This window comes from Nomascus leucogenys, chromosome 7b (genome assembly GCF_006542625.1).
Source record: "Nomascus leucogenys isolate Asia chromosome 7b, Asia_NLE_v1, whole genome shotgun sequence".
NCBI lineage: Eukaryota > Metazoa > Chordata > Mammalia > Primates > Hylobatidae > Nomascus > Nomascus leucogenys.
This window is the reverse complement of record NC_044387.1, coordinates 100,080,172-100,103,859: the sequence shown is the minus strand read 5'-3', so window position 1 is coordinate 100,103,859 and position 23,688 is coordinate 100,080,172.

Here is a 23,688-nt window from a genome sequence, read left to right as displayed (position 1 = left end):
ATGAAAAGGCAAACCCATCATCATGATGGCATGGCAACTATCTTGAACATTTTGACCTTTAGATACAGTCCATGTAAGTCACTTTCACTTTATGTTGGACTATAATACTTTGCTGGTTCTACTGAAGGAGAGAATCAAGGAAATGTGTCAGGTCACACACACAAATTCAGTTGTATAAAATGCTGTCCTGAGTAGGGATATAAAAACTGGGAGGGAATCAGGACAACACAAGGATATATTGTAAGGAAAGTACCAGCAGGGCATGAAAGTTACACAATGGAGTAACAAAAGAAAATTGTGAAAGACCGATACTCCCCTTCCTAGCTTGACTGATTGGAAGAACGACAATGTAATTGGCAGAAATGGTAATATAAAGAAACAGAGGAAGATTATGTGCACTCTTTCTAAATGACTGTCTTTGACAGAACCTACTAAGGAATGCTAAAGTGTTTAATTGATTAAACATTTCTCCCCCTGGTCTCTATAATAGCATTCCTGAAACGAGTCAATAATGCCAGTTTTCATTCAAGTTGAGGATGTAGGTGTCGGGATGAGATGATTTGTGAAGTATTCCCACACAGTACCTCTGTAGCACCTCCAAAGAGTGACTGTCTCATTTTTTCTTATGAGTTTTAGAGATGTTCTTGCAGAGTGGAAAGGATTTTTCTTGTTTCTGGCATTAATTTTAAAAGCCTGTGAGAGATGAAGATGGAAGACTTGAAAGTACATATTAGATGGCAGAATTGTTCTCTCCCTGCCTCTCACATTATATTTTTCATGGCTAAGATCAAATCCTTCAAGTCATGGATTGAGATGTGCAGATTTGGAGTGAGAGCAAGTTGTTCGGGGCAGTAGGATGGGTGTGGGGCTGCAGGATTTTTAGGGACAGGGGACAGAATATCATTTTCAGATACAGATGAGGATATAAGTGTCAAGAATGTTATACTCCAGTTTCTTTCTGGGTCCTGGGAGGTGAGGCATAAAGAGTATTCCTGTTTGAGCTGCCAAAGGGGCAAAGCAGAAATTACTGCACCTACCCCAAATGTTCTGGACCCTACCATGGAGGCAGGGAGGGCACCCACGTTTCTTTATCTGGGGTGAGCAAAAGTTAACTAAATGTTAGACATGGTGCTATAGGAGATTAGAGTTGAGGCATTTTTGCTAATCCAAGATTCAGTTTCTAATTTCATTTTATTTCAGAACAGTTCTTTACCTATCCATGAGAGTAAGATGTACTTACTCCTCTGAGCTTCCATGCAACCCTGTATATTATATTCCAAATATTATGTATTTTCTACCTTATTAAAATGTAAAGCTGTGAGGAGAGTTTTAGTTCTTCAGCCAAATAGTCCCAATATATGGAATTGATCAGACCATCCATATAGATTATGGTATTCCATTGCCTAAAGTAGTAAATATTTATTTCTGAGGGAAACCTGTGATACCCCTTTTCTATGGGCATCAGTCTACCCTTTCTACAATCCCTTGGAATTTCTTTGCATTTTCAACTACCATTTCCAATCAGTTTTATCTGCCTGGTCTTCATTAACACAAATAGAATCTATTATAATAGTTTTTAAGTCATTTTCCCTGCCTCTAGTCTTTTCTTCCTCAATTTCTGCTTACCTTAGAAGCATAGATTTCCCAACTTTCTGTTAGCCTCAAATTTATTCTAGTAACTACAGAAGAATTCTCCTACTATAGCCTGGTCTTAAAGACATACATTTGCACGAAGAAATCTGCTTCATCTTATTGCTCTATTATTGCCTTCACAATTCATTTTTGAGTAATGAACCTCCTGTTAGGAAGGACACTATCACTCGTTTTACTCTCTGCATCTAAGAATACTTTCCCTGTATCCAATTCATGCCCATTCTTTAATTCAATGCACTTTAATTTAGTGCACTTTGTATGTCACTCATGAATCATTTCCTACGTGCTTACAACTAGGATTTTTCAACCTCAGCCGTAATGCCACTTTGAGTCGGATAATTTTATGGTAGGGGAAAGAGTACTATCCTGTGCATTGTGGGCTGTTTAATAGCATTCCTGGCCTCCACCTGCTAGATGCCAGCAGTTCCTCCACACCCAAAGTGTGACAACTGAAGGGAATGCCACTTTGGCATAAGGATTATTTTGAGCTGCAAGTAATTAAAAAGCAACAGCAATTGAGAAACCACAGTAAGAACCATCTGCCTTCATTCTATCTGACAAAAATTAAGGCACAGATTTCCTTTTTATAAAGGGATTTTTTTTTTTTTTTTTTTTTTTTTTTTGAGACGGAGTCTCGCTCTGTCGCCCAGGCTGGAGTGCAGTGGCGCGATCTCAGCTCACTGCAAGCTCCACCTGCCGGGTTCACGCCATTCTCCTGCCTCAGCCTCCCAGTAGCTGGGACTACAGGCGCCCGCCACCACGCCTGGCTAATTTTTTTTGTATTTTTAGTAGAGACGGGATTTCACCGTGGTCTCGATCTCCTGACCTCGTGAACCACCCTCCTCGGCCTCCCAAAGTGCTGGGATTACAGGCGTGAGCCACCGCGCCTGGCCTATAAAGGGATATTTTTATTTGTAAAGGTCCCCACTCCCATGCCCAAGAGAGGAAAATGACTCATCACCAGAGATGGCACCAAGATGTGTCTGGTTTACAAAGAAGACTTATCTACCATTAGTTTACCCCATATATTTTCTTGTCATCATTCCCCAAGTTACCTCTCTGGGAACCAAAACCTCACTTTCTTTTATCTAGTCACTTCCCCACAATGTATCCCTCTTTACTTCCCCTTTGGGTTTTCCCTGCTTCTAGTCACTTCCCTACTTCTAGTCTTTTCTTCCTCAATCTCTGCTTACCCTATAAGCTTAAATATTTATTTTTGTGAAATGCTCCATGCACATAAAACATCAATAACGCTTACATGACTTTTCTCCTGTTAATTTATCTTTTGTCAATTTAGTTCACAGGATCCCAGAGTCCGAACCTGAGAAAGTAGTGGAAAAGTTTTTTCCCTCCTCTACACTTATGAAAATTGTTTCCAGACTTTGCCAAGTATTTCTTGGGGATGGAATTATCTCTGATGGAGAAACACTGCTCTAAACAATAATCTTTTGAGATTAAAAGAAAAGTTCACTACATTTGTGTAGCTCTTAACATTTTACAAGCTATTTTGTAAAATAAGCTTCTTTATTCGTTACTACAGTGCCATGTATCATTAGGACCTTACAGATGATAGACACAAGGGCATATAATTTGGTAGCTGGCTAGTTTAGTATTCTTTCTACCATTCAACGGTATATAGGGTCTGTATGAATCACTCCTGACTTAATCACAATCTACTTTTTGGGATGTCTTCTTACATTCTTAAACTCTTGGATTATGTTTTGTTCTTGGTAGTTACTGTTTCTGTCTACGAATAGATTGCAAGCAACTTGAAGGAAATAATTATTATTACATAAAAAACATTGGGTATACAGCAGAAGTGTTATCTGCCCCATTCACTTAATATTAAAGAAGGAAATTATCTTCTATCAATAGCTAGCTTAATACTTTGCGTATAGTAACTGCTCAATCAACATCTAATGAAATATTTAAAGAATACTGATGAGCATCCTTAGTCACATATGTGAATTAAACAACATTTTTCTTTGTTGGAAACTTCTTCAGGTTTTTTTTTCTTCTTCTTAGAACACATTTTCCTCGGATTCCTTGTTCTCATGTCTCAGTCCCTTCATGATCAATCTGTGAATTAAAGGATCCATTCAGAACCTCTTGTTAAAACTTCCCATCACCTCCTGTATGCACTAATTTCCATGTTTTACAAAAATCTATTTTTATCCAAAATTCACGAAAAGATTCATTTCCTTGGAATAGCTAATCTTACAAATTTGAAAGAAGTAATCAGATACTATACTAGGTAACTACTGAGTTAATCAGTGAATGGTTGTAGGGGCATCTGAGATATGAAAGTGATCTATTCTGAACCAAAGCAAGAGGTTATTTTTTTTCTACATTTCTTCCAGGTACCTTTGGGAAAAATAATTTTGCAATAAAAAAATCAGATGATATAAAAAGGGAAACTGTTACTAAACTAAATCATTTTGAGATGGACTCACTGGAAAAGAGTGAATAAAAAGGTGAGTTTCCTGAATGTAAGAGGGCAATGGATTAGTAACAGAGATTATTCTGAAATTTTGGCCAGAGCGACCATGAGAATGAGGATGTTAAATAAAATACATCTGTAAAAATTAATTTACTTTGAAATGAACATATTCAAGTTGATTGTTAAACTGCATGAAAGTTACTTTGAATCTAATAGATGAATACATATGAGAAGGGAGGATACATTAAGAAGAGGGTCCCCAAACACACAACTCTGTCAAAACCTCTAGTATGCGACATAAATATAATAAAATGTGTGAACAAGGGGAAATAAAAATGGAAAAAAAAATTCCTTATTACTGAAAGCATTTCACTTCTGCAAGAAAAATCAAGAGTTGGCTGGGCACGGTGGCTCACGCCTGTAATCCCAGCACTTTGGGAGGTCGAGGCAGGTGGATCACGAGGTCAAGAGACTGAGACCATCCTGGCCAACATGCTGAAACCCTGTCTCTACTAAAAATACAAAAATTAACTGGGCATGGTGGCACATGCCTGTAGTCCCAGTTATTCGGGAGGCTGAAGCAGGAGAATCACTTGAATCTGGGAGGTGGAGGTTGCAGTGAGCCGAGATCGCACCACTATACTCCAGCCTGGGCAACAGAGTGAGACTCCGTCTTAAAAAAAAAAAAAAAAAAAAAAAAAAAAAAAAAAAAAAAAAAAAAGAATAAAGAGTTAAATAAGCCTAATTAAGCCTAATTACACTTATGGGAATTCATTAGGAACAATTTAAAATTAAAAGTTAAAAAAGTCTATTTCTATCAAAAATTGTTTCTGAAACTATTCAATTTCTAACAGAAGAGGACTTTAATTATTATGTTGTGTCACTCATAGGAGCCAGAGTATATTTCAAGATGATTGATTGCAGCTGGATTTGAGAGCAATTCTCATTTTCCCTGTTTCAGATTTCATGCTAAATCTAGGAAACAGACACAATAGTTTGTAACAGAATATTCATCAACATGGACTGACTTAGAGTTTCATGACGAATCAGGGGATTTATTCAACTTTCGTCTTACTGAAGAAAATGCTTTTGAATGTATCATTTGTAGAAAATTAACCTATGGTGATTGCTGTGAAGTATTTTGAAAATTCTGTGGTGACTTTTTTTTTTACTATACAAAGATAGAAATGATGCAGAGGAAGTAGCCATGGAAAGCCTTTCCGAGGTTAGACTGTTGAAAGGTCTTGCCGTGACTAAAGATCATTCACATTTGCTCACAATAGTCTTCTCTATATCATATTCCACATTTACTTAAACGGAACCATCTTTCCCAGTAGTAAATTAGAACAAATTTAAAATGCACATACCCTGATCACTTGGCAATATTTCTTACTTTGTCAAAAGTAGTTAGCACTAAATATGTTGTAGCATTGCCATGTTCCGTATGGGAAACTGCTCAAATACTGGGAAAAACTGACTCATACTTTAAAAATCTCAATGGCTAGAATATGGTTAAACATGCATTTTCTAAAGATAATGAAAAATCTAAGCCCTAAGCTTTCTTATGATTGAGATCATTTCCCAAAATCATGATTGCTTAACTCATTTAAAATTTCACTAAACACTAAAGAATATGTTACACCAAATAATCTTTCACTAATACGTAGAGCAAGATGGGCCAATTGGCCTTTTATAATTCTAATTTCTGTAATTCCATGAATTCAATATAGTGTACCCAAACTCTCAAAGGTAATGTAGTGTTGAATCAGTACAAATGAACTGTAATGATAATGGAGCATTTCCTTTATCATGTGTTCAAAAGTAAGACTTTCTGATGTTATTGTGCTAAGGATATGTAAGGTTATTTAATGTAGCTTTTGCCTCTTTTCATTGTGGCAAAAGTTTTAGCAGCATAACCTTATGAACCCCTTTTCCTCCCACCCCTACATATGCCATTTTTTCGGACTGGTTTTCTGTATGATGCCCAGAAATTCAGAGCATTTTGAAGAGGTTATTCCACACAGCTCTTGAAGTTAACAGTTTATAATTTTGAGGTCAGACTTGTGTGCATTTTAGAGGATACACTCCTCATTTTTAAAGCAGCATTCATGATGACAATGGGAAGACAATTTTGTTCTATCTTCTTATGTCAAGAATGAATATTGCCTTGATCTAAATATTTGGAGATTTAAACGGATGACTTTAATTTATAATGCATATCTTGTAAGCTTGCTCTAGTTTGCTGAGATGGTTACTTGTAAATTAAAACAAACAAGAAGCAGCAAAAAATAAACAAATGGCTTAATAGTATGCCTAGCAAAACTTTTATGAACATTTTCCCCAAAACTTATGTGCTAAGACAACTTTGTAGCAAAAACGACCAAAAAGAGTTTAATGTTTCAGTGTATTTACTGAAAAACAGATTCACAAGTTTAGTTAAGCAAATGTTTAAAAACTATTTTCTGAGTTTATAGAATATCTTCTTGCTCTTTACACTATGAACCAAAAGAACAATAACTAGAAGAGTGGCTGCAATTTTAGAAGTGCTTAAAACATATGATGAAATAAATGAAGGCATTGCAAAATAAAGATTAAATACATATGAATAAAAGGGTATATAAAATTTACATATGTATGCATATATTATAGTGGATATTTTTCATATAATATATTTGATATGGTTTGGCTCTGTGTCTCCACCCAAATCTCGTCTCTAATTGAAATCCCCCCATGTCAAGGGAGGAACCTGGTGGGAGATGATTGGATCATGGGGCAGTTTACCTCACACTGTTCTCGTGATAGAGAGGAAGTTCTCACGAGAGCAGATGGTGTAAAAATGGCTGTTTCCTCTGCACCCTGTCTCTCTCCTGCCACTGTGTAAGATGTGCCTTGCTTCCTCTTCCCCTTCCACCACGATTGTAAGTTTCCTGAGACCTCCCCAGCTATGTGAAACTGTGAGTCCACTAAACCTCTTTCTTTTATAATTTATTCTGTCTCAGGTAGCTTATTAGTAGCAGTGTGAAAACTGATACAGTATTATTGAATGAAATAGGTTTTCTATATATTATATATGTTTACATGAATATTTTCTATAAGCATTCCTCTTTGCTACAGTGGCTTCACGAGTAATAAATTTACAGTATGATATAGCCAACTGACTTGAAGATAGGCTCTGGGGAAAACCTGACAGTAGTTCATAGTTCACCTTACCATTTTCTAGCTGTATTTCCATGGTTAAGCTATTTATACTAAGATTCTGTTTTCTTATTTATCAAAGAAGAATGATAGTTTCTACCTTTCTATTTGTTGTGCATATTCTCTTATATATAAGGTATATTAAAGAAGCTTATCACATTGACTAATGCAGATTAAGCCCCAAAAAGTTGATATTATTATATAATCATTGTACTATTTAATTTACATTCAAACTTTGTGTCGTAGTAACAAAACACAAACAAACAAAACAATAAGATGCTGTTGTTTTTTATTATTTATTTATAATATAGTAAACATTTTAAATTTAGGGAATTTTTTAAAAATTCTTTCAATATAAGCTTTATGTAAATTTATATAGCACAATCTACTTCTTTTTCACTATTGCATTAAATAGAGAGTTTTATATCTAGTATTATTTAAATTCAATGAATCTTATTTGTCATAGATAAATATTTCAAACACTGAAAAGAAAACACATTATTTTATCAATGATTTTTAAATTTTATAAAACAAATATATTCCACAATAACTTTGATGAATAAATTTGACACCATTGACACAAGTCTTTTAAGAATCCTTTAGAGGAAAATGTATTAGCAAATTATTTTAGGATAAAATGGTTATAAAATATTTTGCTTTCTGAAATCATAAATCTGTATTCTTAATATATATTCTTTCTCAAGTTTTGGATTTTCTTTTTGCTGCATTGCTAATTGGAGATTTGCAGAGCAATATTTTTCATGAAGAGCATACATTTTCTACTCTGACAATTGTTGCATTCTTCAAATCTAGGTGAAAAAACCTAAAATGAAGATGTTTCTGTCTTTTGTAGAATCCTTAATAGATAGGAATCAATTGTAAACTAAGCTTAGCAAACTCTATTCCACACCCGCCATTTTGTTTCCATTGGGGTTTTTGAATGACCTACATTATATCATTACTCTGAAAGCAAAAGTTGGTATACATGCTCTGTTGGTAAATTTTCTAATAATTTTCATTTGGTGAAATTGATATAATCTGGTATGATACAAAGGTTTTTAAAAGTTTATTTTCAATAATTTGTTAACAGTATTAAATGAATTCATCACATACACCTAAAACTTGACCAATTAATGAAATATATTGGAAAGATTAATAATCTGGCATCTCTGAAAACATTATTACTTAAATATTTACCGAACATTTATTTAAAACAAAGACCAAGCAATGCAGAGGGCAGGGTAGAATAGGAGAACAGGTGTCTGTACTCTCTTATAATGTGTTATCCCTAATAATTCCACGTTTGCCCTAAAGTTGCATGTCCCACACAACAGTGTCTTGGCTGGTCTTTGCTGGTCACACCACCTTATTTAGTAGGCTCCCAACATGCCCAAGCTTTTAGAACAAAGCTTTCCTCCCATTTACATGTATTGTGCAGAGGAAACTAAGCAATGGAGTTCATGAAAAAGTCTCTAGCATTGCCTGACACATAAGAAGCAGCTCTGAGATGTGTTCTGATAAACAGGATTTTCTACATTTCCCGCACATAACATTTAGCATTCCAAAGAAACATTGGTACCATCTGTAAATTGGCATTCCAGGAGCATGCCCAGCTGACCCACTGTCTGGCCCTCATCTGCCTGGATTTTATCGTAAAGAAGCAAAAGATAAGATTTGTCATATATGTAGGTGACGTGAGTTTATAATAAGTTAGAAATGATAATGAAAATCTTATAAGTAATGTTACCTAATTTTACAGAATAAGTAAGTTTTTTCTTCATTTTAAATTGAAAAATATTTAACGAATTGTCCAAACTTTCTATAGGTATTTATAAATATAGAAATGAAGTTGGAACCTAAATATGTCTGAATTCATAGCTCACTGTCTAAAAATGGACAGTGTACGGAATCTCACTAACTTTAAGAAATGGCAGATATTGTCATCCAAATCTTGCTGAAAAGAAAAGCCTTAGATAAATTCTTCTGGAGAAAAACACCATTTCTCAAAATATAGAACTGGTTTTTGGCTAAAAACTCAGTAGAGCCACCCAGTATATTCAGGTATCTAAAGATGCAACTTAATCTCCACTCAATTTATGTTGAAAAGTTCACCAGTTATGCTATTTTTTATATGCCTGAAGTCAATATTTGCTGAAAACTGCTTTAAAATTATTTAGACTTAAAAAATGGTTCAACCATGATCTTTTGCCTCGACTTATCCATTCAAACATTAGATAAGGCAGATCTCAAATTGTTTACTGAGGAAAATCTTGAACGTGACCACAGGGCATCTTATCTCATAACTTGTTATTTATTAGAATATCATTTAATAAATTCTTACATGTCTGGAACTATGCTAGATTATGAGTATTTGTCAGTAAATAAAATATTTTTATCCTCCACGGGAAGTATATATTAGAGAAGAGAGGGGATGATACGTGAGTAACAAATTAATATGAGTTATGCTTGTGATGAACAAGATGAAGAAAATAAAATATATTAGTTATTTAGAATAACAAAGAAGAGAAACAAAACTGTAAAGTTGGTCAGGTCAGGGAACCTGAGAAAGTTACCTTTAGGCCACCACTGAAGGATGAAAAGAAGTCACCTCTACCAAGAACTGTGAGAAGAACATTCCAGGTAGAAGTAACAACCTTTGGATGATCCCAAGATGGGAAACCTTTCTAGCAAGTGAAATAATCCCAGTGTGACTGAAGTGGAGTGGACAAACAAAAAGAAACATGTGATGAGATTGTCTAATGGCCAAATCATGTGAAGCCTTATAAAATATGTGCTTACTCAATAAATATATGTTTTTAGAATATCTGTTGAAAGCCGACATTCTTGAAATTAGTCCAGTGAAAAATAACAATGGTTATAGCCAAGTTGATGACCATGAAGTGTAGAGAACTGGATACTTTTGAGATACATTGAGGATGTAAAAAATATGACTTACTGAACACGTGGGTGTAAGCAACAGAGAAAAAAAAATGTGAATACACATTGAATCCCTGATGAAGCAACAGAGTGAATAGTGCTATAATTTACTGGAAGGGAGCAGGATTTGAAGAGATAGCTGAGGAGAGAAATCAAGATTTACTTTGGGGGCATGTTGAGTTTGATGTCACTATTTCAATGTGACACTTCAAAGAAGACATCACTAATTAGACTGCTGGATACACAAAAGAGGCCTGTACTAGTGTATCCTATCTGGCAATTTTAACATTTAGATGTTATACATGTGGGAGTTGTGTGTGGTCTTGTATTTAGGCAAACATGTTCATTGGGCTTTGACACTTTGTTAAGATGCTGTCATCCTAATTACCAGGATTCATTATAGCAGTCTTGACTGGCCGTGTAGACTATCTGCATTACTAATAATTACAGTGTGCAATCCTGAACATATTGTTACTTAACGATAACAAAAATATTTATTGTGAAAAAAATTTTTGAAAATAATTTAGAAAACTTGAAAAATCTTCCAGTTTTTGGAAGCCCAAGAAACCATGTAAATCAGTCTCCTGGATGGAACCAAGATTGTATAGCTGCTGCATAATTTAAATGTATTTAATGTTGGTAGAAAAACAGTATTTTGACTGGTTGTGTTTCTATTATAAGACATAATATTTTTTCTATTTCTATTTTTATTTTTGGAGAGAGGGTCTCACTCTTTCCCCCAGGCTGGAGTGCAGTGGCATGATCTTGGCTCACTGCAACCTCCACCTCCTTGGTTCAAGTGATTCTCATGCCTCAGCCTCCTGAGTAGCTGGGATTACAGGTGTCTGCCACCACGCTCAGCTAATTTTTGGTATTTTTAGTAGAGAGAGGATTTCACTATGTTGGCCAGGCTGGTCTCGAACTCCTGGCCTCAAGTGCTCTGCCTGCCTTGGCCTCCCAAAGTGCTGGGATTACAGGCATGAGCCACTGCACCCAGCCTATTTTCTCTATGTTTAAATTTGATTTTTAAACTTAGTTTCAGGGAGTACATGTGCATGCTTGTTGTGTGGATATACTGTGTGATGCTGTTGGCTTCTAATGATCCCTTGACCCCAGTAGCAAACATGAAACCCAGCAGGTAGTTTTTCATCCCTTGCCCCTCTCAATTCCTCCCAACTTTTAGAGTCCCCAGTGTCCATTATTACCATTTTTGTGTCCATGCATACCCAGTGTTTAGCTCCCACTTATAACTGAGAACATAAAATCTGGTTTCCTGTTCCTGCATTAATTCGCTTATGATAATGGCCTCCAGATGCATCCATGTTGCTGCAAAGGACATGATTTTGTTCTTTTTTTATAGTTGTGTAATATTCCATGGTGTGTAAGTACCACATTTTCTTTATTCAGTCCTCTCTCTGTAGGTGCCTTGGTTGATTCCATGTCTTTGCTACTGTGAATAGTGCTGTGATAAACATATGAGTGGAGGTGTGTTTTTCAAAAGACAATTTCTTTTACTTTGGATATATACCCAGTAATGGAATTGCTGGGTTGAATGGTAATTCTGTTATTAGCCTTTAAGAAATCTCCAAACTACTTGTTTTCTGCAGGGACTGAACACATTTAAATTTCCATCAGCAGTATATGAGTTCACTTTTCTCCACAACCTCACCAATATCTGTTATTTTTTGACTTTTCAGTAATAGCCATTCTGACTGATGAGAGATGGTATCTCATTGTGGTTTTGATTTGGCTCTCTCTGATGATTAGTGATGCTGAACATTTTTTTCATGGTTTTTGACTACTCATATGTCTCCTTTGGAGAAGTATATGTTCCTGTCCTTTTCCCACTTTTTAATGAGGTTATTTGATCATTTTCTTGTTGATCTGTTTAAATTCCTTATAACATCATGTTAAAATATTCCTTATAACATTTTATAAGGAACTTAAACATATCAAGATGCATAGTTTGAAAATATATTTGGATGCATAGTTTGCAAATAATTTCTCCCATTCTTTAGGTAGACGGTTTACTCTGTTGATAGTTTCTTTTCCTATGCAAAAGCTCCTTAGTTTAATTGGGTCTCATTTTTCTACATTGATTTTGCTGCATTTGCTTTGGGAATCTTCATCATAACTTCTTTGCCTTGGCCAATGACTGGAAGAGGATTTCGTAGGGTTTTTTTCTATGATTTTTATAGTTTGAGATCTTACATTTAAGTCTTTAATCATCTTGAGTACATTTTTGCATATGGTGACAGGTAGGGGTCTAATTTTATTCTTCTCCATATAGTTAACCTGTTATCCCAGCACCATTGATTAAATAGGATTATCTTTCTCCATTGCTTATTTTTGTTGACTTTGGCAAAAATCAGTTTGTTGTAGGCGTTCAGCTTTATTTCAATGGTCTTTTTTCTGCTCCATTGGTATATGTCTATTTTTGTACCAATACTATGATGTTTTGGTTACTGTAGCTTTGCAGTATAATTTGAAGTCAGGTAATGTGATGCCTCTGGCTTTATTCTTTTTGCTTGGGATTGCCTTGGTTATATGAGCTTTTTGGGGGGTTCCATATGAATTTTAGAATAGTTTTTTCTAATTCTGTGAAAAATGATGTTGGTAATTTATGGGAATAGCATTGAATCTGTAGATTGCTTTAGAGAGTATAAACATTTAAATTATATTGATTCCTTCACAACATGAAGATGGAATTGCTTTTCTTCTTTTTTTTTTTTTGTTTGGGTCATGTATACATTTTTTCAGTGGTATTTTATAGCTCTCCTCAGAAATCTCATCTTTTTGGTTAGATGTATTCCTACGCATTTTATTTTTTATTTTCTGTGGCTATTGTAAATGAGATCATGTTCTTGATTTGGTTCTCAGACTGAATGTTATTGGTGTATAGAAATGCTACTGATCTTTGTACTTTGATATCTTATCCTGATACTTTGCTGAAGTCTTTTATCAGGTCTAGGAGTCTTTTGACAGCATTTTAAGTGTGCTGTAGGTATAGAAACACATTGCCATCAAAGAAAGGTAATTTCACTTCCTCCTTTCCTGTTTGGATACCTTTTACTTCTTTCACTTGTCTGATCGCTCTGGCTAGAAATATATGTTATTTTAACTAACATACTCAAGTATCACAACAGAATTTAGCATGCTTATTTTTTGAGAGATTGACCAATATAATAGGTAGAAAGGGGTAAATATTTGAAAAAACAGCCCAATATGCATCTCAAATAACAAAATTGAAAGTGAAGAGAAATAAATATTCAATTTAATGAAAATTTGAGGCCACGCATCTGCATATTTATCCTAATCTGGCAAGAGTAGCCTTCAAGTAACCTGTTTATCTGCCATCACTCACCCTCCATTCTTTTTTTTTTGGAGAGGAGTTTTGTTCTTGTTGCTGAAGCTGGAGTACAATGGTGTGATCTTGGCTCACTACAACCTCTGCCTCCCCATTCAAGCAATCCTCCTGCCTCAGCCTACCAAGTAGCTGGGATTACAGGCATGCACCTCCATGCCCAGCTAATTTTGTATTTTTAGTAGAGTCAGGGTTTCACCATGTTGGTCAGGCTGGTCTCAAACTCCTGATCTCAAGTGATCCACCTGCCACGGCCTCCCAAAGTGTTGGAATTACAGGTGTGAGCCACCGCGCCCGGCCCCTCCATTCTTAATTCAAGGTGATATCCCAATACTCTGCAAACCATTTTCCAAACAAATCTTTTTCCCTACAAGTATAATCCCAGCATTTCATTTCCTTTTCTATTAACCAGGCTAAACCTTTCCCCATATCAAATCACATGCTACATTTAACCTGTTAAAAAATCAAGATCGAATGTAAAATATAAACTTTTAAAGCCACTATGTAGACTTGATTTCAGACAAAGGCAAAAAAAAATTTTTATATCTCTACTAAATATTTGGTATAAAATCTATTTATGTTTTTCAACAGTGTAAAAAGCAACTAAATATATTAATATCAAGGGTTAAATGTAGAAATTGATTCAAAGAATCTTAAATTTGTTAGGATATTTTATCTGTTTCTTAAAAGTTAAAGCTGTATTTACCAGAGATTAAGAATGCCTTGTTTTTTTGTTGTTGTTGTTCTTGTTGTTGTTGCTTGTTTTTGTTTTTTACATTTGGCCCTAGTTAGGCCTGTTGAAAATAGTTAGAATACTCACTGATCCAATTGGATTAAATCAAAGTCAGTGACAATGATTGGTCAAAGACCAGATTACAATTTATTGAGCAGATATTCCTATTTCTATGGGCTTTCATTAAAAACATAAGACAAAGCAGACCCTTCAGAAGCAGAAATATGTCTGACTGCATTTCCGTGGAGATCTATTACTAAGAACAGAGGTGGGGGAATGATGATGCCGTGAGACAGAGATAAGGAATGGGCACTTGTGTTGTTCCGTTGTTGGATAGGCCTGTTTGTCGATCTCAAAATGCCTTGTTTTTTGTTCTTTGGCCTCAGCCATTATGTAGGCTCCAGTCAAGCCTTAATATTCTCTCTTTCTGATAATAGCTTTATTTCATTTGGATCATATCCTAGATGATAAATGTCACAGTCAGTGGTTAAAGAGCATTGTAGGCAGAGCTGAGTGGCCTGCTTCCATGTGTAAAGAAAGGGTGAGAGGGGAAGAGGGGTAAAGCCCCCTGCAAGCAGACCAAGAGTCAGAAACCTGCTATAGGGAAAGAAGATTTTATGCAGTGACAATCCAGTTGTCCCTATTTATTACTGAGTGCCTCTTTTTACAGAAAGAAACCTGTGTAATTTGTCTGGCTTCATTAGAAAAAGTGCAGCAGTCAAATTAAAATTTAAAAATATAAAGGTAGTATCCACATAAATTTAGAAATAAACAATGTACACAATTCGTTTACCGAAATAATTATTGTAGTTACCACTTCTATTTCCCTCCATAATTTCTATTTGGTATTTTAAAATTGATTGTGAAAATTAATTGATTTTATATTTGGTGATATTTTATTAATTCTTAAATACATACATATATTTTAATATTTATCTTCAAAATGTTTAATATTCATATTGTATTTATATATGGATATATTTATATTGTGCCATAATAATATATACAATTCAAGTATATTCTTTTATAGTTATATTATTTTCTAAAGTATAAGAAAATTGTGAATCAGAATCCCTTCTTAAGCAGAAGGAACTATGTTTTTATTTGAAGGTAGAATGATTTGGTATTTAAATGAGAACTTGGTAAACTCAAAGGGCTTTTGTTTTTTGTTTTGGTTGCTGTTCGTCATCTAAGCAGAGGTTAGATTCTTTGAATTTCACATTTAATTTCTCAAAAATAAGTTATTTTTGAATAGGTTTTTCCATTTCAAAGACTTCAAGAAAATAGAAGGCAGATAGAGGTATAGCAATGGTTCAAAAGGGAGCTGGTCATGATTAAAATATGTTACCTGCAGGAGAGATTAAACCACCCTGAAGACTGTAGTTCGAAACCTTTCACAAGTAATGAAAAGGAAAAAAAAAAGATTAAATATATATTGTTTTACTTAGAAGAACTAGAATCTGTATAAAATAACTAAATGCCTTTGTTGAATAACACTTGCTATAAAACACAGAAATAAAAGATCAATAGAAGAGTATTAGAAAACAGTTGCTCTATGAACAATAATAACACTGAAATAATAAATTCAAAGACAATGTAAGTTAGAGTGATATCTTTATGTCTGCTGTCTTAACAGCTGATACCTATTGTCTATGTTGTGATCTATTGATTATTCTATAATTTGCCCCTTTCTTGGCAAGGAGGTGTTGTGGAATCCAGAAGAAACAGAAACAAGTAATATATGTCATATATTTTCAACTTTCCAGAAGAAATTTATTTGATTTGACTCCTAAGGTGAGTCTAAGAATCCACAGTACAGGCCTGAACAGAGGCAGAGAATGAGTGTAAGACCCTCAGCTATTCTCCTGTAGGAGTCAGGGCCACAAACAATGTAAATGAACAATAAATTGAGGCCAGGCATGGTGGCTCACGCCTGTAATTCCAGCAGTTTGGAAGGCCGAGGTGGGCGGATCACGAGGTCAGGAGTTCGAGACCAGCCTGACCAACTGGTGAAACCCTGTCTCTACTAAAAATAAAAAAAATTAGCCGGGCGTGGTGGTGTGCGCCTGTAATCCCAGCCACTCGGGAAACTGAGATAGGAGAAATGCTTGAACCTGGGAGGCGGAGGTTGCAGCGAGCAGAGATGGCGCCACTGCACTCCAGCTTGGGCGACAGAGCTACTAGACTCTGTCAAAAAAAAAAAAAAAAAAAAAAAAGAACAATAAATTGAACTGGATAACCTGATTTTGTGCCTGTAATTTATCCACCTATAAGAAATACCTAACTGAATACAGAAGTATTCAGCAGGCTTACTTCTCCTGGAGACACAAGGAGGAAAGTGGGCTCTTAAGTTAAAATTGTGTGACATGGGAAATAGGTGTGAGACTGCAAGGGTGCATTTAAGGAAAAAAAATTCTCAGTACAGTTCACCCTCATTATTCATGAATTCCTCATTTGCAAATTTGCTTATCTATAAAATTTATCTGTAACCCCCAAATCAATATTTTTGGTGCTTTAGCAGCAATTCACGGACGTACAAAGTGACAAAAAGTTTGAGTCACTCAAGATGCACATTGCCAATGAACAAAGTGACTTTCTATCTTCTTGTTTCAGCTCTTATACTCTAAACAACTGTCTTTTTCACGATCTGTCTAGTGCTATATTTCTCACACTTCTGCGCTTAATATTGATTATTTCAATGTTAAAACTTCCCCCAAGCATAGTGTTGAAGGGCTGTCTCCTACTCCTATTCTCCAGAACTGGCTGTAAGGTGCCTGATGGAAACATGTGTGATATATAACCTTTGTTAGGGGTGTGGTGTGTTACAGTGCTGTTGGCTGTCAATTGAACCTTAATGAATCAACAACATATATTCAGAAAGTTGTCTTGAAACAGAAACAAACATAAAGCAATGTTATTTATTGATCAGTTGATGAAAATCAGTAATCAAATGCTTGCAGGAAACCTACCCCTTTATTTTTCCTCAAAGCAGTGGTTCAACTATTGCTAATACAGTGTTCGTAGCAACGTTATAAAACGTAATTCCCATGAATAACATGAATCAACTGTATATGGGTGTGTTAATCTGCTAGGGTTGATATAACAAAATATCCCAGACTGGGTGCCTTCAACAACAAGAAATTTATTTTCTGACAGTTCTGAAGTTTAGAAATCCAAGATCAAGGAGTCGGCAGGTTTGGTTTCTCCTGAAGCCTCTGTCACTTGAGGATCCCCCCCCTCCGCCTTTTTTTTTTTTGAGACAGAATCTCGCTCTGTCACCCAGGCTGGAGTGCAGTGGCACGATCTTGGCTCACTGCAGCCTCCGCCTCTGGGGCTCAAGTGATTCTCCTGCCTCAGCCTCCTGAGTAGCTGGGATTACAGGCACATGCCACCATGCCTGGCTAATTTTTGTATTTTTAATAGAGACAGGATTTCACCATGTTGGCCAGGCTGGTCTCAAACTCCTGACCTGGTGATCCGCCAGCCTCGGGCTCCCAAAGTGCTGGGATCATAGACGTGAGCCACCGTGCCCAACAGTGGGGATCGCTTCTTGTTGTGTCCTTACATGGTTTTTCCTCTGTGTGAATGTACCTCTCTCTGTGTGTCGAGATGCCGTCTTCTAAAAAGACACCAGATTGGATTAGGGCCCACCCTAAAGGCTTCATTTAAACTTAATTACCCCCTTTAAAGCCCTGTCTCCAAACGCAGTCACCTTCTGAGGTACTGGGGGTTAGGGATTCAAATTATGAATTTGGGGAGGTCATGACTTAACCCATAACAACGAGCATCCAGCAGCATTAATTATAAACACAGGTTTTTGTGGGGTTTTTTTTTTCTGCTTTAGAAAGTCTGTCAATATCCTCTTACAGGTATATTATTATTTCAAATAATATTTTATTAAAAAGCTTCTATTCTGCATAAAAGATAGTAAGAAATGTGTATTGCATAGTCAGTAAATATTAAATGATATTTGGGAAGGCTTCTGCTGTGGCTTTCCTGCTTTATATTCAGTTCTCAGTATTTTCCTTTTGTTTTTGAACATTTATAGTACATATTTAATTCTTTGAGGATTTTAAATTTTGAACCTAATTGGAAATATTCCTGTGAAGACATGTATCGATACATGATACAAGAGGTGATTTTGAATATACAGTCTCAGTTAATTAACCCTCCACATCCAGTGAAGTACATTTAATAAATCATAAAGTGTCAGATAAAATCACATGAATAGTGTGACTTAGAGAGTTTTAGTGAGGTCTAAGAGTGCAAGAGGTGCCTCTGTGAATGATCGTGATCTCTCTGGAGTTTTCGGAGTAACAGGGAGATAGAGATATTTTACCAATTTGTTACTTAGTTTTTAATCTCCACTTGACCAAACATGATCAGTTGAGCAGGGAACTATGTAGCCTTTTCTGATTCATTTATTTAGAAGCAGCATATTAATGTATTGCACAACATGTTTCCCTGTGATGTGACCAATTGTTTCCAGACCTACTTTTATTCCTAGACCCATTTCTGACACACCATTCAGTTAATCACGAACTAAACACGCTGTTCCCTAATGCAAATTGCAGTATCCCCAAACATTCTATCAGTGGTTAGGAAGATGGTCTTTTCAGAAGGTGAGCACACACATTCATGCTATGCCCTAGGGATCTTTGTAGACATCTTGCTTTTGCTGCTAATGAATAGTATCTGCAGTGCTTTAAGAGTTTTCTCCTTTCATTTTTTTTTTTTATCAGTTCAATGATCTTTTTTTGTTAGTTTTTACCAATTCAACCTATCTTTCTCTTTTTAAGAATTAGTGCCAACTAGAATTCTACAAAATTTGATTGCTGACAATCCCCACTGAGATACACTGCCACTTTATACTAGGATATATCCATGATGTAAAAGTCAACTTTTTTATCTCTTTAATCTCACCAACAATCCATAATATGTTAAGCCAAGTTCAAATCTTATACAAAAATTTACCCTATAGGAATCAACTAAGAAATACGAATGTCTCTCTCTGTATTTTGATATTAATATATAAAAACACTGTCAAGTTAATTCTATAAGTGTTTCATCATAATTATATGATTATTTACCCAATGCCTTTTCTATCTTGTGATAAGTAGAGTGGCATTCACGAGTTAGCAGCTAACACAGGGAAAACAATAAATCAAAATAAAATTCAGAATTTGGTTAGATATGGTATTTATCTTGTTAAATGGTAATATCAATTTTATAAAGGCATGAGTTAAATATATAGAATAATTTAAGTATCATAAATAGTCAATGGCCTAAGTGATAATCCAGTTTAAGTTAACTTTAATTGACGTTACAAGTAAGTTTATATAGTTTCCTTTACATTGTGGTCAAACAGTTTGCCTGAGATCCTAGTTTACATATTCAGTATTTAGTTCTGTTAAGAAATTTATTTTTAAATAACATAATAAAAATGAAATAAATATTTTAGGATGAATATAAAAAGTGACATTGGTTCCCCTCTGCCCCCTGCCAGTGATTCAGATACACATAAATCCAATTATTTTGGCTGCCCTGAGGAAAAGGAAGACTTTGAATAACTAGAGTAATTTCTTTGCTTCAGAAAACACACCTTTCCTCTTTCCTCCACACCTTTTTTTTTTTAATACTTAAATTATTCTATGCCTTTAACCTTTAAAGCCTTATAAAGTCAAATGATCTCAGGTTCTAAGACTCTATGATGTTATAAATTCACAGGAAAGGTTTGTCAGTGTTCAGTGCTACAGAAACTTTTGGCATTGGTATAGAAGGTTAAATAAGTTTTCTTTGGGAGCTTAGAGGTGCTGTATTTTGACATTCAGGGTCTTTATCAAGTGTGATATCAAATGACTATTAATGCTTCCACGACATTCAATATAAGAAGAAATCAGGACACACTTTCTCATTTCACTATATTTGAACTATTTATTTAAATCCACTATCATTTTATCATTTTAAAAATATTTGCTCAAGATCCTGATTGCTTTTGTCAATATCCCATTTTATTTTACTTGAGATAAAACAATTATATTGTTTACATAGATTTAGCAATGCAGTTTTCTCCATGTAAAATTAGGGTAAAAATAGTCATTAACTCATGATGTTGTAAAATTTAAATGGCAAACTACAATCAAAACCTCTGAGAACAGTGCCTAGCACACAGAAAGTACTATGTAGGGATGACTTTTATTATCATCATCATCATTTTCATTAATATCTTAGTATTATTCTTACGTTTATGAATATAAACACACAAAATGAAGATGGAAAAACTGAATGTGCATCTAATTTCTTAGCTGTGATATCCACATCATATTTACCCTTTCCCCTTCCCCATCACTGTCTGCCTTCCTGAAATTGTTCTTATTTGTTATCTAATGGGGTTAAAATCAGAAAAAAAAATTTGAGACAAACTGTGAGATTCCTTTATGTGTGTTTATTGTACTTATATTTCCTCTGAGCTGCGTTTGTCTGGAAGACATCTAAATATCCAGATTTTAAGAAAACCCAATCCATCACAGTTCTTGAGATGGACTCTCTTGTGTCTACCACTCACATATATATTTTGATGAGATCAATACCTACTCCTTTTGACAATCACAAATTCCAGAAATGTCTGAAGATGCATGGAAATAAGTAAATTGGAAATTGTCAAACTTAACCCACAAGTCCATCAAATTTATGGTAACATTTCTTTAAATTACCAATGGGATTTCTTTTCTTGCTGATGATACACCTTTTCTTTTAGTACCTTCAGTTATTTCTCTAAACAATATAATATAGTCTTTATTATCCATTTGGCTGTTTATTGACTCATTTATTTATTTACTTATTTATTAAACAAATACTAGTTAAGGTCAGGTGCCGAGGATAAAGTGATATGCAAGATAATATATGGTGCTTGCTTTCATCGTGTCTCAGTCCATTCATGATGCTATAACAAAACATCATAGGCCAGGTGGCTTATAAACAACAGAAACTTAACTGCTCACAGTTCTGAAGACTGGGAAGTCCTAGATAAAGGGAATAGAATATTTGGTGTCTAGTGAGGGCCCACTTTCTGGTTCACTGTGTCCTCACATTTTGGAAGAGGAAACAGAGCTTTCTGGAGTCCCTTATAAGGTCATGAATCCCATTCACAAGGGCTCCACCCTTCTAATCTAATCCTCCACCTTCAAATATCATCACATTGAGGATTAGGGTTCAAAATATGAATTTTGAGAAGACATAAACATTTCTTAGCATATGACTTACCTTATGTGAAAGAACTCAAAATAAGGGCAGAAATAAATGTAAAATTAAAAAATAATATTGTAAAAATAACTTCCACAAAATCAGTCGGTTCCCATTACCCCCACACCTCCAGAGAGCAGCTGTTAAAATTTGCTAGTGCACCATGAACACGACATAGCACTTTTTCAACACAAAAATAGCTCCGTGTCAAGGGAAGCATCCCATGCAATATTTTAATGAATTAGCTTTCTAATTTACTAATGCTCTCTTATATACTCATGAGATAGACTTCCTTTTTTTGCTTCATATTTCAGTATCGTCTTCTGAGTTGCATTTAGCTGCCCTTCATTGCATGTTCTATGAGATTACTCTCTCAGTTCAACCTTCTGTGTGATAGCTGTTGGTATAAGAGCATTCATTTATATAAATATATGCATATTGTGTGTAGACACGCACACATATAATATTGTTATAAATATATATAAAATTGATATAAATTCAGTTGCACATACTGTAAGTTTTTGCAGACAATAATATAGGATCTAACAAACTAGTTGAAAAACAGTGACCTAGGTTTTTTTGTGGTTTTGTGTGTGTGTGTGTTTTTTTTGTTTTTGTTTTTGTTTTTTTTTTTTGAGACGGAGGCTCGCTCTGTGTTCAAGGCTCCAGTGCTGTGGCGCGATCTCGGCTCACTGCAAGCTCCGCCTCCCGGGCTCACGCCATTCTCCCGCGCTCACGCCATTCTCCCGCCTCAGCCTCTCGAGTAGCTGGGACTATGGCGCCCGCCACCACACCCGGCTAATTTCTGGAATTTTTAGTAGTGACGGGGTTTCACCACGTTAGCCAGGATGGTTTCGATCTCCTGCCCTTGTGATCCGCCAGCCTCGGCCTCCCAAAGTGCTGATATTACAGGTATGAGCCACAGCGCCTGGCCTATAGTGACCTAGGTTTTTGCCTCCCTTTACCTACCATGCTAATATTCTCCTTTCTCCGTTAAGCTTTTTCAATGGCATAGCTATTGTCACTAACATTGTATGATTACTAATTATTATTCCTTAATGCATCATAGTTAGGCTTCTGCCTACTTCTAGAACCTGTCTTAACTCTGAAATTTTGATTTCGAAATATTGTTGTATTCTCACATTTTCCTGTGCCAGTGAATAGACTCATTCAGTATTCCTGTGAGAACTCATTGAGATGTTGAAACCATTGAGCAGCCAGTATTTTAACAATCCAGAAAATGCCTTCAGTTTTACTTAATACTTATTTTACCTCAAGATCTCCTAGTTTTTAAATAAAACACACCAGCACACATACATGTACAACCCATCAAAAATTCCCATCAATTCTATCTCCAAAATATCTCTGGTGGCAGAAATAATATTATGTGTTCACCAAACGTTTTCATTCTTCTCAGAATAAACAGAAAACCTATATTTCCCAGGTACTTACTCCACTACAGTCATATGTGACCATAAGACTGGAGGTAATGAATGAGTTATCACTCTATTAGTTCACAGGAGGTCTGGTTGTTAAAATGTCTGCAACCTCCCTCACCTCTCTGTCTTGCTCTCTCGCTCACCATGTGACATGCCTGCTCGCTCTTTGCCCTCTGCCATGAGAAAAAGTTCTCGAGACCCTCCCGAGAGGCAGATCCTGGCACCATGCTTCTTGTGCACGGCCTATAGAGCCATGAGCCAAATAAATCTTCTTTTTTTTTTTGTTTTTTTTGAGATGGAGTCTTCCTCTGTTGTCCAGGCTGGAGTCCAGTGGTGTAATCTCAGCTCACTGCAACCTCTGCCTCCTGGTTCAAGCGATTCTCCTGCCTTAGCCTCCCAAGTAGCCTCCCAAGTGTGGTGCCTGCCATCACACTCAGCTAATTTTTGTATTTTTAGTAGGGACGGGGTTTCACTATGTTGGCCAGGCTGGTCTCGAACTCCTGACCTCAGGTGATCTGCACGCCTTGGCCTCCCAAAGTGCTGGGATTACAGGCGTGAGCCACCGCACCCTTCCTCTAAACCTATTTTCTTTATAAATTACTGAGTCTCGGGGATTCCTTTGTAGTGGTGCAAGTGGACTAATCAAATATTATACATATCAAAACATCACTATGTACCCCAATAC